Source organism: Miniopterus schreibersii, assembly GCF_964146895.1.
Source record: "Miniopterus schreibersii genome assembly, chromosome: 9".
NCBI lineage: Eukaryota > Metazoa > Chordata > Mammalia > Chiroptera > Miniopteridae > Miniopterus > Miniopterus schreibersii.
In genome coordinates, this window is record NC_138118.1 from 1,231,689 (window position 1) to 1,248,619 (window position 16,931).

At 58.3% G+C, this 16,931-nt stretch overlaps 1 long non-coding RNA gene across 1 annotated transcript in view; it reads right to left on the reverse strand.

Moving 5' to 3' along the window:
• Positions 1-5,698: 5,698 nt before the first annotated feature.
• The window catches only part of LOC308561393, a 54,838-nt gene continuing 43,605 nt past the window's right edge, over positions 5,699-16,931 (reverse strand). The window contains exons 2-4 of the long non-coding RNA XR_013999475.1: positions 12,238-12,798; positions 11,740-11,904; positions 5,699-6,880 (exon numbers count right to left, since the gene is read on the reverse strand). This is a non-coding gene — a long non-coding RNA (uncharacterized lncRNA). The remainder of the gene's footprint in view (positions 6,881-11,739; positions 11,905-12,237; positions 12,799-16,931) is intronic.

The following is a 16,931-nucleotide window of genomic DNA, read 5'->3' on the forward strand; positions in this document are numbered from 1 at the left end:
AGGCCTGTGGTGTCCACACAGGAGGCCCCGGCCCTCGGGCCTCAGGGCCACCAGCAGCAGGGGCCTTGTCCCATCCCAAGGCCCCTGACCCGGGTACCTGGTGTCTTTTGTTTGCTTGTTAACCTTCACCAGAGAATATTTTTTTTCCATTGCTTTTCTGAGAGAGTGGAAGGGAGGGTGAGAGGGAGAGAGAGAAACATCGATGTGAGAGAGACACGCCGATTGGTGGCCCCCCCACGCGCCCCGATCCAGGCCAGAGATCGAGCCTGCAGCCCAGGTACATGCCTTCGACTGGGAATCGAACCCAAGACCCTTCGGTGGGAAGGCCGATGCTCTGCCACTGAGCCACGCCGGCCAGGACACGGGTCGTGTTTCTGTTACGTGGCGTGTGAAAGAGGGAAGGCAGGTGCGTGCGAGGGACCAAGGGACGTAAAACCGCACTGGAGGCAAATATTTATCCCAGTCTCACTTGTCATTCGCCTGCAGGGCAGATAAGATTAGCCTGACATGTTACAGATAAAGAAAGTCAAGTGGCACCTGTGGCCCTTGGCCCATCTACACGCAGGCCCTGCCATCCCGGGCTGCAGGCCAGGCGCAGTCCCCTCCCCTGACCCGACCCGACCCGACCCTCCCTGCCCTTCTGTCCCTTGGCCCGGGGGCCTCTCCCTACCTCACTCACCTCCAACACAGCCTCCACCTCGGCCCCCCTCCGTCCTGGAGGCCCCCCACCTCCCAGCCCAGGGCAGGTCCCCGCGTCCCTGGGTTTGAGTGGCAGATGGAAAGAGGCCACGTGTGGATACCCACAGGGTTCCCTGTCCCAGGACAGACTGGGGGACAGGAGGCGCAGACGGGAGCCGGGAAGCCGGGACGGCCCCTGGGGAGGCGGATCACACCGGTGCCTCCAATCGGTTACCTTTTTTAAAGCACTGCTTTAAGCCCTGACCGGGTGGCTCCGTTGGCTGGAGCATCACCCTGTGCACCAGAAAGTTGTGGGTTCAATTCCTGGTCAAGGCACACGCCCAGGTTGCAGGTTCAGTCCCCGGTCGGGGCACATGCGGGAGGCAACCGATCAATGTTTCTCTCTCCCATCAATGTTTCTCTCTCTCCCTTCCTCTCTCTCTAAAAATCGATAAAAACATATTCTTGGGTGAGGATTTTTTTTTTAAAAGAAGCACTTTAATACTTTAGATAAAGTTCTTTAAAGACGACGTCGTCAGTGGTGGTGAATCGTGCGGTGGACCGACCACGGGAACCACGGAAACGCCGCCTTGGGATGGAGGCCACTGTTCTCCTGAGATCCAAGGAGAGTCGGGCACTGAAGCTAAACGATATATGATTTATCTAAAGAAATGTATAATTAAAAACATATATATATATATATGTATTTTCACCCTGAAGGGGTGTCACAGCCATGCACGCACTTTGGAGACGGAGGACGGACGATGTTTCCGCCTGCAGCTCACCCGGACCCACGTGCGCACACGCCACCCACCAGGCGTTGGTGCCGCGGCATCTGAGGGCCCAGCCACCAGCCACCAAGGAGAGACAGGACCGCAGGCGGTGATGAGTTTACACCCCCCATGCTCGCCGGCCGGGAGCCCGAAAATAAATAAGCCAGACCCCTGACCCGAGGGCGAGCCCCCAGCCCTGAGGGGGCGCCTGGGTGGGGAGGGGATGAGGCCTTTCACGCAGCTCTGTCACCACCGCGAGCAGCGCTGCCCGGGAGCCACGGCCACAGCCACACAGTGACACTGGAAGGGCAGAGCGGGAATGTGGGCACGTCCGGAGTCGGCTCTGCGCTCCGAAAGGGGCACCTTGGTACTGCAGGGTGTCTGTAAGCTCCCTTCCGTCAGCCGGGGAGGGTGCCCGGCGTACGTTCAGCTACCTTGGTCTCAGATAGTCTATCGATTTAAAAGTCCGTTCAAGAAATAGCCCTTGACAAATCCCTGGAGACGGAGCAGAGCGAGGGTGCGGGGTGGGGGAGGGGACCGAGCGGACGACAGGCTGGGAAGGTTCGGGCACATTCGCAATATTACGCAATATTGTGAATGTGTCCGATGCCGCAGAATTGCACACTTACAAATGGTTAAAATGATAAATACCGTGTTCCGTGCATTTACCGCAATAAACAAAGGAGACAGCTGCGGAGCGTGCACTGGCCACGTGCCAGGGAGGCCGAGGGAGACGCAGTCCCTGCTCACGAGATGGAAAAACAGCCCTGAAACCCACCGCCGCTCCCAGAAGCCATCTGAGGCAGAGCTTGGACGGAGCCCTTGCCAGCGGTGCAGACGGGACACGGGACTGCGGAGGCCATGACCCAGCCAGCCACGTTGCTCCACGGGGACACACGTCCGGTAACCCAGAAACACGCTGCCCGGCACCAGCTCTGGGAAAGGCTCGGAGCCGTGGTGAGCCACCACCACAGGGTCCTGCGTGGAGGGGACGCTGTGACCTCCAGGGCCATGGATGCCGCCTGTGTGCGCCTCCCGCAGGCTCCCCCCCAGAGCGGCTCGGCGGTGGAGGGACACGGCCCTGGAGTAGTCGAGCCACTGCTGGTCACAGAGGACAGGGAGGTCACGGGGATGTGTGTCGGGGTGGAGAGTGGACGCTGAGCATTCGTAGGAAACACTCCAGAGGGGAGGCCCAGCCTTGCTGCCAGCACCTTCCTCTCCAAGGGGCACTGAGACCCAGCCCATCTGATGGGCAGGCAGGTAGACTGCACAAGGTGGTTCCCACACGGTGGCCCAGGAGCTGCCGCCTAAAGTCCACCCATCTGAAGCCCTCCTCTTGGCCACCAAATTCCCATCAGGGCCCCACACAGACGGCACACCTATTCCACATGCACACCTGTTCCACACAGCACACCTGTTCCACTCGGCACACCTGTTCCACATGTACACCTGTTCCAAATGGCACACCTGTTCCACATGCACACCTGTTCCACACGGCACACCTGTTCCACTCGGCACACCTGTTCCACATGTACACCTGTTCCAAATGGCACACCTGTTCCACATGCACACCTGTTCCACATGCACACCTGTTCCACACAGCACACCTGTTCCAAATGGCACACCTGTTCCACATGCACACCTGTTCCAAATGGCACACCTGTTCCACATGCACACCTGTTCCACATGCACACCTGTTCCACATGCACACCTGTTCCACATGCACACCTGTTCCACACGGTACACCTGTTCCAAATGGCACACCTGTTCCACATGCACACCTGTTCCACATGCACACCTGTTCCACACGGCACACCTGTTCCACACGGCACACCTGTTCCACATGGTACACCTGTTCCACATGCACACCTGTTCCACATGCACACCTGTTCCACACGGCACACCTGTTCCACACGGCACACCTGTTCCACATGGTACACCTGTTCCACATGCACACCTGTTCCAAATGGCACACCTGTTCCACATGCACACCTGTTCCACATGCACACCTGTTCCACATGCACACCTGTTCCACACGGCACACCTGTTCCACTCGGCACACCTGTTCCACATGTACACCTGTTCCAAATGGCACACCTGTTCCACATGCACACCTGTTCCACACGGCACACCTGTTCCACATGCACACCTGTTCCACACGGTACACCTGTTCCACATGCACACCTGTTCCACACGGTACACCTGTTCCACATGCACACCTGTTCCACATGCACACCTGTTCCACATGCACACCTGTTCCGCATGCACACCTGTTCCGCATGGTACACCTATTCATGTCGGTCGTTTTAAGCCGGCGCTGAGCTAAACCCTTCACGGCACCAGCCCACTAATGGTCATGAGAACTCGGCAAGGCGGCTGCTATATCCTGCCAGTGCTCCAGATGTGGAAGCTGTCACCTCTCGTGTGAGGGGCTCAGGGACTTGAACCCCGACAGCCCCGTTCAAGGGCCCGCGCCTCTGATCACAGCAATGCTGGCTCCCGGTAAATATTCCTGATGATGTGGGCTGAGGACCCATTTCTCCAAAGCTCCACCTCTTTCTATGAAAAAAGGTCTGGGAGAGGGACCCACATTCGGCCAAGTCCCCTGTCACCACCACTCGAATGTGTAAGTGACTCAAGGAAATTAGCACAAGCCCCTCCGAGGCCCCAGAGAGCCCCCCAGTTTGGAGAAGGAAGGGGAGGAATGGTGGTGAAGCCCGAGGGTCACCGTGCGGCCTGGAGAGGGTGCTGCTGGGTGAAAGGGGCCGGTCAGGGAAAGACCAGTGTCCCACGAGCTCACTCACACGGGGAATCTGATGAACAAAACCAAATGGGGAACGAAACAGAAACAGAGGCCTGGGTGTGTGGAGCAGACTGACAGCGGTCAGGGGGCGGGGGCGGGAAGGTGGGGGGACTGGCTAAGGAAACGTGCATAACCCACAGCACCCGCAGCGGTGTGGTGACGGCCAGAGGGAAGGGGGTGGGGTCGGGGGGTGGGCAGAGGAGGGAAAAGTGGGGACGGAGAGACTTTGCTGGGGGCGCTGGGCGCACCATGCAGTGTGCAGATGTTTTGTTGAGTTGCACCCTTGAAACCTGTACCCTAAAAAATTCAGTAAGTAAATACATTTAAAAAGAGAAACGAGGGTGTCGGTTTGAGGACCACGAACCCCGACCCCCCTCCAGGCCGGCAGTGCAAGCAGCCCCGGCACCCGGAGGCGCCCTGGAGACGTTGGCCAACAGGAACCACCGGGTGCAGGCTGATGTTTGGAAATTTATATCCAGGATCCGAGTGCGCCCTCCGCGGGGGGAAGCAACCCTCTAAACTAGTCACCAGGACACCCGGTCTCCCGCCCCAGTTCTGTGATAACCGGCCATGACCCCAGTGTCACCACTGTCCTGCGCGGCCCCCGTCCTGGGCAGTGGGCCCGTCTGACCGGTGTTCTGCCTTCTTCTGAGTCACCGGGTCCCTGGAAGGGATGGCGGACGACACCCAGAGGCTGGGCCGGGGGGGAGGGCAGAGCCCGGGCCTGGGGTTCACGGCCGGGCTGGGGAGGCACAGTGACCCCGGCAAAGCCGAGACTCGGAAAGCAGTTTTCTGACTTTTGCAAAGGAAACGTCCCGGGCTCCAGGGCACCTGCACTGAAATGTTGTTCGGTGACGTTCTGGGGTTTAGATATCCACCCCCACCCCCCGCACCAAACACGAAGACAAATAAATTCCTGGCTCGGAGCTGCGGAGCGATGCCCCGACTGCAGGTCAAGCCCGGTCCTGCCCGGAGAAGAAAGCCAGGCTGGGGCCCGGGTCTGAGTCACCGGGAACTCTGCAGGGGGACGTGATTCATGCTCCTGATATTTAGGGAAAGAGTCGAGAGGCCATCCGAAGGCTCCTTCCTCCTGTTCCGCCTCCAGCCCCCCTCACAGTCACTGAGCCTAATAACACAGACAAACCTCGATTATCTGAGCCACACCGACGGGGCCCTCGAACCCCCAGGACGTGTTCACGTCCAGTTTGGGGGACTCAGAGGCAGCCCACCACAGGAGGGGCTTAGGGTGCTCCCGGACCGGGTTCCAGCTCGGGCCCAGGCTGGGACAACTGGGGGTTGTTTTAGCAACCAGCCCCCCCAAGGCCTGGTCAGGCCTCAGGGCCCCTCGGCAGGTCTGCTTCCAAGGTCGGGACAGAAGGCTCCGCAGCAAACGTCTCCTCCTGTGCCCCTGTATTTTATATATATATATATATTTTTTTTTTTTGGCTAATCCCCTCCCCTTCTCTCATTCCGTCCCCCAGCCGCCTCCGCTCTGACAGCTGTCAGTCTGTTCCACGCGTCCACGCCCCGGACGGCACAGAAAGCGGGAACCGGGAAGGCAAGGGCTCCGAGTCCTGGGTTAGCAGGTCGAGGAAAGATACAAGCAGCGGGCCAGTTTTTTTTCTATAAATAGCAAATTTCATGAGAAGTTTGGAGCCCGGCCCGGCCGATGTGGCTCCGTGTTTGAGCGTCGACCCAGGAACCAAGAGGTCACGGGTTCGAGTCCCGGTTGGGGCACATGCCAGGGATGTGGGCTCCATCCCCGGGGAGGGGGGGGGCGGGCAGGAGGCAGCCGATCGACAGTGATTCCCTCCCATTGATGTTTCTCTCTCTCCCTCTAAAAAATCAATAAAAACATATGTATTTTTTAAAAATTTGGGGGCCTGTCTGCAGAAAGGAGGTCAGGACAGACGACAGTGTCCCCCGGCTACGGCCCCCAAGTGCACTTTCTCGGCGACGTCCGGCCCGACTCTGTCCTGCGGCCAGCAGGCAGCTTAGCCCAGGGATTTAAGAGGAATATCTGAGCTCCCGTCTTAAATTGGAGCATGGCACTCGGCTGGGTAAGGAGTTGGACGCTCGGCGTGTAATAAACAAGGACTCGCTGGCCTGACACCAAACTCCGCGTCACGTCAGCTTCCCCGGCATCCCGGCGACAGCCACACAATGCTGGGGCCCCCCTCCCGCCCGACCCTGCACACCCTCCGTCTAAATGCACCAAAGGGCCGCCGCCCCGGGTCAGGAAACGCCGGCCGGCGAGCCCGGGGGACGCAGGGCCTCCGAGGGGAAGCCCGAGACGGCACAATGCAGCCGCGGCCGCGGGGCCAGCTGCGAGCTTCCTGAGTTCCCTCCGTTTGAACAAATTACCAAAAATATCAGCGACCCGTCCTCCTGGGTAGATGAAACCAGGGCGTGCGTGCTGGGCGAGGGGGCCTGTCGCGCCCCCCTTTGCGACTCCCCGAGTCCTCCGGGGATCGTCGGAGATGAGCGGAGAGCGTCCTCGGGGGACGTCTGCGTCCTAAGCTCGATTTCCAGGTGACTTTATGCAAAGAGAAGGTGACGCTGCTGCTGGAAAGGAAGAGCCTGGCAGCAGGCGGGACCTCGTGCGTCCCTCCTGGGCTGGAAGGTTCTGTGTCGGGCACAAGAAAACAAAACAAAACAAAAGAACATGACGCTGCTCCTGCCGCCAGGAGCTAGAACCCGGCCTGGTTCTGGTGGTTGTTTTGTTAACCTTCACCCCAGGATATTTTTTCCATTGATTTTTATTTATTTTTTTTTATTATTATTTTTTAAAATATATCTTTATTGATTTCAGAGAGAGGAAAGGAGAGGGAGAGAGAGAGAAACATCAATGATGAGAGTCATTGATCGGCTGCAGCCCCCAACCCGGGCATGTGCCCCGACCGGGAATCGAACCCCGATCGCCTGGATCCCAGGTCGACGCTCAACCGCTGAGCTGGTCGGGGATTGAACCTGCAACCCAGGTACGTGCCTTTACCAGGAATTGAACCTGAGACCCTTTGGTTCGTGGGCCAGACAAAATCACCGCTGTCTCCCAGCGGCGACAACGTGGCCGGTTTGGACGACTACACCCCGGACACCCTGTTCCCTGCGATCGCGGGGGGCTGGCTTCCCGTGACCCCCTCCCCCTCCCCCTCCCCAGTCGCAGATTTAACCGTTTAGGGCCTTCCCTGGATGGGTTAACCCATAAAAGACATCGCCCCCCCCCCCCCGCCCGTCTCTTTTAATTAATCCCCAGGAACGAAGTCGCGACCTCTTAACCAGAGCAGTTAAGCTGGGCCCTGCTCTTCTTATGAGGCGAGGTCGGCGGGCGATCATTTATTTTCCCCAGCGCAGCTGACAAAGACGCGGCGATACGCGTACTTACGGAGCACGCGCCTCGGGAAGACCACGCGTCCTGTCGCTGTCGGTCACCCCAGAGGGGAGCGAGAAGATGTCCCTCTGACATAGCTTCGCGGGCGCGGAGAGAGGCTGTCCCCAGAACCCGGCGCCACGTGAGCGTCACGGAACCTCCTGGAAGCCAGAGCTTGGCCAAGCTTCTCATTTGTGGGGGACAAAGCCAAGGCCCAAATTACGGGAGGGGCTGGCCCCAGCTCGCCCAGGGCCCACCCAGTCCGATGGCTGCCTCCTGGGGACCTGGGGGGGGGGGGGACAGGGCACTTCACCAGGAGGGAGCAGCCCCGGCGCTCTGCCTGGAGGAGGGGGCCGGGTGAGGCGTAATCAGGACACCTGCCCGAGTGGGAGTTCTTGCTCATTTTTAATAGATGGGTTGAAATTATTTTAAATAAAGTCAACCCAGGGGGGAAAGGGGGGGCAGGGGCAGGGTAGAGGGGGTTATGGGGGGGGAAGACGGCATCTGTAATACTTTCAACAATAAAGATAAGTTTAAAAATAAATAAATAAATAAATACTGCCAAGTCAAGGGGGGAAAAAATAAAAATTGAAAATAAAGTTGACACAAATTTCAAATAAAAATTAAAAATTTTTTAAAAATACGTAAATATCCCCACCACCCCCTAAAAGGGGTGCGCGCCCTTGTACTCCCCTCTGCCCGCTGGCCCTTCCTAAAATAAGGCGCGGGGCCCTTAGCGGGCCTGGCTCAGTGGTCAGCACGTCGGCTGCGGACTGAAGCGTCCCGGGTTCGATTCCGGCCAAGGGCACGAACCCGGGTTGCAGGCTCCATCCCGGGCCCTGGTCGGGGCGCATGTGGGAGGAAACCAGTCGCTGTTTCTCTCTCTCCCTTCCACTCTCTGAAAAGCAGTGGAAAAAATACCCTCAGTTGAGGATTTTAAAAAATTTTTTAAAATTAAAAAATAAAGGGTGAGCATTGAATTCTGTTGTTGTTGCTGGTTTGGTGGGCGAGCAATCGCCTGAATCGGCGTGTCCGTGTTTGCTGGGGGCGTTGAGCGTTTCCTCGCACGTTTCCATCGGGCGCCGTCGTTTTCGTTTTCCCAACGGCTAAGTTCCCTGCTTTGGCTGAGAGCGGCCGCACCGAGCTTCAGGCCATGGAGGCTGAGCGAACCCCCGCCCCGGCCCCCGCCCGCATCCCGCTCTCTCCATCGCCCCGGGAGGCCTCTTCCAGGCAGGGTCAGCAGCGGCGATCGGCTCCTGGCGTCTGTGGGTTGCATAACCCCCGTCGCTCTGGAGCCTGCCCTTTGTGACGCTGGGGCCTGTGGAACGACCTTGAGCTTGGGCCACCCTTGGGGCAGGAGATAAGCCGCCACTGAGGTCCCCGAGTTCACCTGGGAGGTCCTGTTTCCCTCGGTTCGCCAGCGAAGACGCGTTGCGGACGGGGAGACCTTCTCGCCCTCCCTGAGTCCGTCCGGGCCCCTGAATTATTATTTTCCGCGGTGCTTGAGCGTCAGGGTTGCTCCCTCATTTAACGTCCCAGCGACCCCGTGGGACAGGTGTCCTGTTACCCACACTTGGGGACGGCCCAGCGTTCAGGGTCCCAGCACAACGTTGGCCACTCCCCGTTCAGACGTGCCCGGTGTGGTTCCCATACGTATTTTCTCGAGTTTGATAACCATTTATCTAGAAAACGAGGAATAATCACAAGAGGTCCTGCCCGCTTCCCTGCCCCCCACCTTTTTCCTTGGAGCGGCCCTGCCTTTAGCTGCCGATCGGTCCCCAGTCGGTTCTGACCTGTCCTCTGATAACTCCAAGATGAGCTGTTCAAAGTCAGCCCTCGTTGTCTCTGACGTTAAAATACCTCGGCTTTTACATCTTCTTGATAAAATACCAAAGACAGAGGCGAATGGAATTCCCAGCGTGCCTTCGAGCGCATGCGGGAGTAAACTCGCTGTCCGGCAGGTCCATCGCCAGCAAGTAAACCCTCAGACCCCGTGGCTCCCGAGGAGATCGTGAGATTAGCTGGGGAGGGACCTGGATCCACCTTTTCCTGCTCCCCCCTCAGGGCCGGCGGCCTGTTCAGTCTGTTCACATGCACATGGCCCCCTGCACACGGGCACACACACGCGTGCACATCTACGCACATATCCATGGCCACGCACATACATGTGCATGCGTGTGCGTGCATGTACGCCTCCACATGCCTATGGCCACATGCATGTGCACAAAATACACGCATGTGCACACGTGTACATTCTTCCTGAGTATTCTGCACCTGGGCCCCCAGGCTTCCTAGGAGCAGGCTGGGGGCAGCGAGCACACGCTGAGGCAGGAGGGCCCTCGGACGGCGGCACAGAGACGGGGCTCGGGGACACCACACAGACCTGATGCCTCCAAGGAACGTTTCAGGTTCCAGCAGGTTCTCCTGGGACCAGCAGGCTGCCTGGGTCAGAGCCCGGAGAAGAGGTGGAGGGAGCCCGTGCGAGACGGAGGAAAGAGCCTGTGTCGTGGAGGAAACTGCGCCCAGTGGCCGCGCTGTCCCTGGCGTGTTTGGTGACTTTGGGCATGACGCTCAGCCTTTCACAGCCCCAGTGAGTCGGGGAGCCCAGTGCCACAGGAGAGGAGTGGTGTGGAGGTGGACACCTGGACACCTGGACACCTGGACACCTGGACGCCTGGCCTGGGAGGCCTAGGATGGGTGCCGGAGCCTTTCACGCACTGATGTGTTTCACCAGCACCACCGTGAGCCTTAGGGAGACGGCACCCAATAGCCGCCTCGCACACCAGCAGGCTCTCCACCCATCGCAGGCCCTGCAGAGGGCACCTGTGGCCACCCCGATGCTGGGCCTTGTGGTCTAGCACAGGCACCCCAACCTGGGCACCACCTGCCTCACTTCTGTTCCCAGAACCATAGACATGCCAGGCCGCTGAGGCCGCTGTTGGAGGAAGAGAGCCTGGGCCTGAGCGGACTCTCCTCCCGTCAGAAGCGGTGTGGCCAGAGCCGCCCACAAATGACCACCAGAAACAGAGTCTCCCATGGGGCAGCTGAGGGCCCTGTAGGACCCCTGGGACCGTGGGCTCCCAAGTACTGGCCCTTGATCATGAGAACACCCCCCCCCCCCGAAATGAGAGCAGTAAGAGACTATAGGAGTGGGATCCGAATTTATTCATGTAAATGACCGCCTTTGCTCCGGGGTTTGTCTTCTTGGTATTACAGTGTCCTGTCATCATAGAAGGATGGGGCTGGCCCATAGCAGGGCTTTTAAAGCCCTTGAGGAGGGCCCTGGCCAGTGCGGCTCAGTGGTTAGAATGTCGGCCTGTGCACCAAGGTGTCTCGGGCCCGATTCCCGGTCAAGGGCATGTACCTGGGTTGCAGGTTCAATCCCCCACCGGCCCCGGTCGGGGTGCCTGCAGGAGGCATCAATATGCCTCTCACATCGAGTTTCTCTCTCTCCCTCTCCCTCCCTCCCTTCCACTCTCTCTCAAAATCAATGGAAAAGATATCCGAGGGTGAAGATTAACATAAATGAATAAATAAATAAGATTCCCGATGAGGGAGGGGAGAGGATGGGGTGATGCTGAGAGGAGCTCACCGGGCTCTCGCTCCTTAGTTTTGCATTTTCAATGTGTGATATTCGAGCCCGGGGACCACGAGGGCAACCTAACCGCCGGCCGAGCAGAAGGGACACCGAAGCCTAGAGAGGCTAAGGGACCCCCCCCAAGATCGCGCCGCCCGCCGCCCACCCCCCTCGCCGAGTCTTCCCTTGACCTGAAACACGGACGCGGCAGCCCCATCGGTCGCCACGGTCCTCGTGGCTGCGGGTCGTGACCACGGAAGGTGGCGTCGGGGGTGCTGATCCCCAGAAAGGCCCCTCATGCCCCACGCAGGGGACCCGGGTGCGGGGCCGACGCCCTCTCCCGACCACACCTCCTGCCTTCACCCGTTCGAGGGGACGTTTCAGTTGCAGGCGGCGGCCTCGTTAACGTGATCAAAGCAACGACAATCGTTTTTCTCAAATCCGAGGGGTCAGATTTCCACCAATCAATTAGGTAATTTGTTTCTTTAAGGAGCCCCCGCCGTGAACTGCCCATTAAGTACAGACCCGATGCACTTACCATTCTCCTGGGCCGTCAGCCGAAATGGTAAATTAGTGATAATTACACATAAATACACTGCAGCTCCATCCACCCTTATTCCCAGGGTCTGACATCACTCGCAGCCCCGCCGGGATCAGCTTAGTCACCTGGGAGACACAGCCACCCATTTTCCGGACGGTAATGCTGAGAAAAACAAACGAGAATTATTTCGGTGAGAAGCATGCCTTTTGGACTAATAATTCCCACAGTTTGTTTATTTATTTATATAAAAATACCTCACGTGCCCGGCTGGAGCGGCCCAGCTGGCTGAGCACCACCCTGAGCACTGCAAGGCTGCGGGTTCGATTCCTGGTCGGGGCACGTGCCCGAGCTGCAGGTTTGGTCCCTGGTTGGGGCAGGTAAGGGAGGCAACGGATGGGTGTTTGTTTCTCTCTCTCCCTCTCCCTTCCACTCTCTCTGAAAATCAATAAACTATTCTTTTTTTAAAAAAAAAAAAGATACTTAATGCACACTCACTGCTCACTGGGGTGACCGTCACGAGAGCGGGGCCTGGTCTGCGCCGTCGGGGGGCTCCCAGCCCAGGGTTCTCATTTCCACGACCATCTGCCCTTGTTTGTTTGTTTTTGTTTTTTGGGGGTTTTTTTTGGTTAATAGAGGTCGAGGCTGGTCCCACAGGCAAGTCACTCGGGGAACGTCCTGGTTGGGTACCAGTGGCCTTTCCCCTCTCCCGTGACGTGAGCACTTGCCAAGAGCCATTTTCAGTTGCGGAAAGAAATTCAAGAATCCTGCCGAGAACGAAGATTGGGGTCATTTTTTTAAACCAAACGACAGCGTTTCATGAAGAAGAAAAAAGTGTCTTCAGGGCCGCATCCGTGTTTCGTTCTCGCAGAAGGAGGCGCTATATTCTACCCGAGTCAACGTTAGCCGGTTCCCCTGACTAATTCAGCTCTTCGAGGGCGCTCGCCTTGGAGCCTGCCGTGGGTCTGGACTCGGCCGAGGGCCTGACGCCCGCCCGCCCGCCCGCGGCTGGTGTGACTTGGGCGAATCACCTCCCAGTTCCAGACGGTGTCCTTCAACCTGTGGGGTGTGACAAAGGGTAAAAGTCACCCATACAAAGCACACAGATCCTCGAGAAGACGCCCCGACCTGCCCCGTTAAATTCATCTCCAAAGAGAGTCCGGAGATGGGTCCTGAAGCCCTCGGGTACCATCCTGCCACGTGACTCCCCAAATGTGAGTAACAAGGCGTCCGCATGTGTCTCTAAAGCAAAGGGTCCCAGCTGCCCCCCATCACTGGGTTCACCTGTGTGTGTGTGTATAACTTTTGTCCCCCCCAAAATGTACACGCACTTTGAATGATTATAAAGTCAGTGGTTAGGAACACACAGCTCATTGTCCACATGTAAAAGAATCTACAGAAATAAATAGTTTTTTTTTGTCGGCGCCTGTTTGCAGACCGATGACCGTGCGGGTCCAGGCCCCGCCGATAACACAAAGCAGGGGAATCGCAAACGTCAAGGATCATCTCGTTCGGTACCTGTGGGCCCTCGATTCCTCGGCTGCTGCTGGTTTTGTCCCGTAAGCTTTATCTTTCACGTGTCCCCATAAATAAAAAAAAGTCTAGTGGGTAAATTTTCTTTGTTCAAAGCTTAGTCTGGCTTCCCCCGTTATTTCAAATCAGTTAAACCTGAAAAGGAGTGGGAATCAAGGGAGTTATCCGCTGCTGACGTGTGTGCACATTTTGGGGGGACGCCCTGTATCCATGCAGTTCCCTTGACACTCACACGCAGAGCCGAAGTCAGTCCCCGAGAACTAAGCCGCTGGGGAACCCCGAGCTCGTCCACGGTCAAGGACCACGGCGCACACCTGACTTCCACTCGTTTCCGTGGGAACGTGGAGAGAAGCCTTTTAACTCTGACTCTCCCTTAATTAGAAGGCGCCCCTGCCGGGCGGAGCCGACAGGTGTAACCTGCTTTCTCCCGGGGAGGAACGCGAAGCGCCGGACGTCCCACGTGTGGCTTCACCGCGGCGCGTTGTGGGCTTTTAATCCATTAATCAGGGAAGTTCACGAAACTGCGGCGGAGAATTAACGAGAAGATATTTTAATATTTGTCAAGTGATCAGAGATAATCTGATGAAAAGGGCCTATAAAGACAGAGCATTACTATTAAGTCTCCGATGAATAATAAAATGTGTAAAGACACGCCCGCGGTAATCTATACTTAATTATGTAATTTTCTAACGCCGGAAGCTACGCACAGGCGCAGAGGCCTCCGCTGCATTGTGTGGCATCCACTCCATGAGGTCATCGGCTATTAAACTTTAATCATGTCCCATTAAAAAATAAAGATTCCTGTTTTTGCGCTTTCCCGATGATTACTAATAGGCGCACGTGGTAGGCGTGAAGTCATATCGATTTTTTTAAAGAGGGAGCTTTCCTACGAGGCCTAACCCGACCCTCCCCACCCCTTTCCTCCAAGCGCCTGCCCCGGCCTCTCAGGTCTGAGGCTCATCCCGCGTCCGGGGCTCAGGCCCCAGCCGGGCAGAGGCCGCCGAGGTGCGGAGATCATGGGTGAGGCGAGACCGCCAATTAGCTGCGAAATCACAGGGCTGGGTCTCCGGAGCTGGGACCAGGCCAGTGGCAGACGTGGATGGAGGAGGTCGGACACTTAGTCTCGGCGCCTGGTCGCCCATCGCTTCCCCGGGAGCAGGGACATCGTCGACGCCCTGTGACCGTTTCTGGACCAATACACTGAGGAATGAATGAATGAGCCCCAGGAAACAAAAGGAAAAATGTCCCCCAGGACCGAGGGAACTTGGACGAGCTCCTCGGAAGGGGTAGGAGTTGAGGGACGTGAGGTGCTTCTCGGTCTCTCCGGGGCAAGAAAACTGGTTTGGCCGCTTCGGAAACCGGGTTGGAGATAAGCGGAGAGAGGCGATTACCCAGGGCCCCAGAGGCCTGGTGGCTCTCAGCTCCAGCTCCTCTCAATGTCCTTTGTCCCAAATGTCAGGCCTAAGAGAGACCAAAGTGCGTGGGAACCCGTACGGCCAGATCTGTGGCGCCCGCAGCCCCGGCTGCTCCGGCTCACAGGCCACGGGCCCCAAAGGCTCCCAAGGGACCCGGGGGGGCACACGGTGCACACGGGGCAGGCGGCAGGGGCAGAGGCTTCGAGTCACCACGCAGCAGCAGGCCCCCCGACAAAGCAAACGCATCGTAGGGTTTCCGAGATTTCCCACGGGGCCTGCGGCTGTGGCATCCCCTGGACGGCAGGTGATGGCGTCCAGCTACCTGGGCCTTCAGCCCACCCAGGTCTCCATCCCCTCGGGTCTAAGAGGGAAGCAAAAGTACCTGCCCGTGTCCCTCTGTCCCCCAGTGCCCAGGCCGTGTGCCTGAGGACCCCGGAGCAGACCGCAGGCACACCTGCCCCGGGACGGAGCAGTAGGACGGCAGCCTGTCCGACAACTTTGGGCAAATCATTCGCACTCTCCGAGTCTGCGGCTCGTCGCTGCAGGTGAGACAGGGGCCTCGGCCGTGGCCTCTGTCCCCCTGTTGTCTTCCCGACCCCCGTCTGGGGGTGACCGTGACATAAGCGGCTTCCTTCCGGAGACACGCAGCTGGGGATGTGCTGGCAGAGAAAGTCCAGAAATAAAATTCCAGCCTGAGAGGAGCTAAGGGAGACGTTCTCGTGGGTGAGACGGAGGGGGGGACATCGGGGAGAGGGACAGCCGGGCCGCCCGCCCTGGGTCACGTGTCCCATCCTGTCCGCGTGGCTCAGGTCAATGACTACAGGGGACATTCGTAGAGCATTTTCTGTGTGCCAGGCGTCATTTTAAGTATTTTTTTTACATTCGTGAGCTCATTTAACTGCTCCCGACAACCTTGCAAGCAGGGTGCTCCCAGGATCCCAATTTACGGGTAAGAAGAGACGCCTTCCCCGGGCGAACCCACAAGTGGCCTCATCGAGAGGTGGACCAGGCAACCGGGCTGCAGGGCTCGCCCCAAACCTATGCTTCTAGTCGGGGTGCCACCAGGTCCCCAGAGGCACGGGGTGTTTTCCACCTAAACCTTGCTCTCCAGCTCTGTCACCAGCGTGCTGACCGTCACTAACGCTCCCGGGTCTGTGGTCTCTGCCCTCCCCGCCACGGTCCCCCCACCCAGCCGTTTTCCAGCTTCTCGGAAGATTAAAGTGCTAAAAAAGTGATATGAACAGGCCTGGCCCGTGCGGCTCAGTGGTTAGTGGGGCCGCAGGTTTGATTCCCGGCCAGGGAGTGAACCTGGGTTGCAGGTTCGAGCCCCGGCCCCGGTCGGAGCGAGTTCGGGAGGCAACCAATCGATGTCTCTCTCTCTCCCTCTCTCTCTAGAAAAATCGATGGAAAAAATACCCTCAGGGGAAGAGTAGCCAAAAAAACAAGCAAAAGTCATAATAACAGGATGTGGGAAGTAACGAGAGTTGGTCCAAACCAAAGACAGTCAAGCGTCACCATTCGGGGTGGTCATGTCCTGACCCCAAGTTAGCGCGTTCCGAGCCGGCCGTGGGTCCTGGGACCGGCTGCTGGGCTCTGCGGCCCCGGTCACGTCTGCAGCCGCCGATCGGCAGGCAACCTTGTCCTGCGTTCCCGTCTGCAGACCCTTCGCACATACGCTGTGGAGTCATCGGTGCGACCCCCAGCCTGCGGTGCGCGGCCGCCGGTGCCTGGACAGAGCGCCTGGCACCCACCCCCCCCCTCGGGAGCCCAGGGCTGCACTCACTCGGGGCCGTTTTCAGCAGCAAAAAGCACAGAAATGCAAAGACGTGACACCGACTAGACCACGAGAGGGACACGTGGGGACAGTGTGAGAGCCGAGAGGGGCGTGCGGGGCCCCCCCTCCTGCGACCTCACGGGGGGGGGGGGGACCTGCTGAATTTCCGCCGCTCTGCGCACAGGCCTGAATCACGGGAAAAGCGCCGCGAGCATCAATTTGGGAGCTCCAGGTAAATCTCAGAGAGCCCGTGGAGCCGCGTGGGTAATGAAGACTGTCCTTTAAATGCTCCAAAGGGTCGGAGGCGGCGGAATTAAGGCCGTGGGATGGGCCTCGAAGGGGAAATCGTTTTGCAGGGAGGAGCCGGTCGGTGGCGGGTAAGCGGGGAGCCTTGGCCCCGGGAAACCTGGCACATGCAGGTGAGATACCTGGTGGCTAAAAGCCCCCCCCCGCCCCCCGCCGGAACCCCA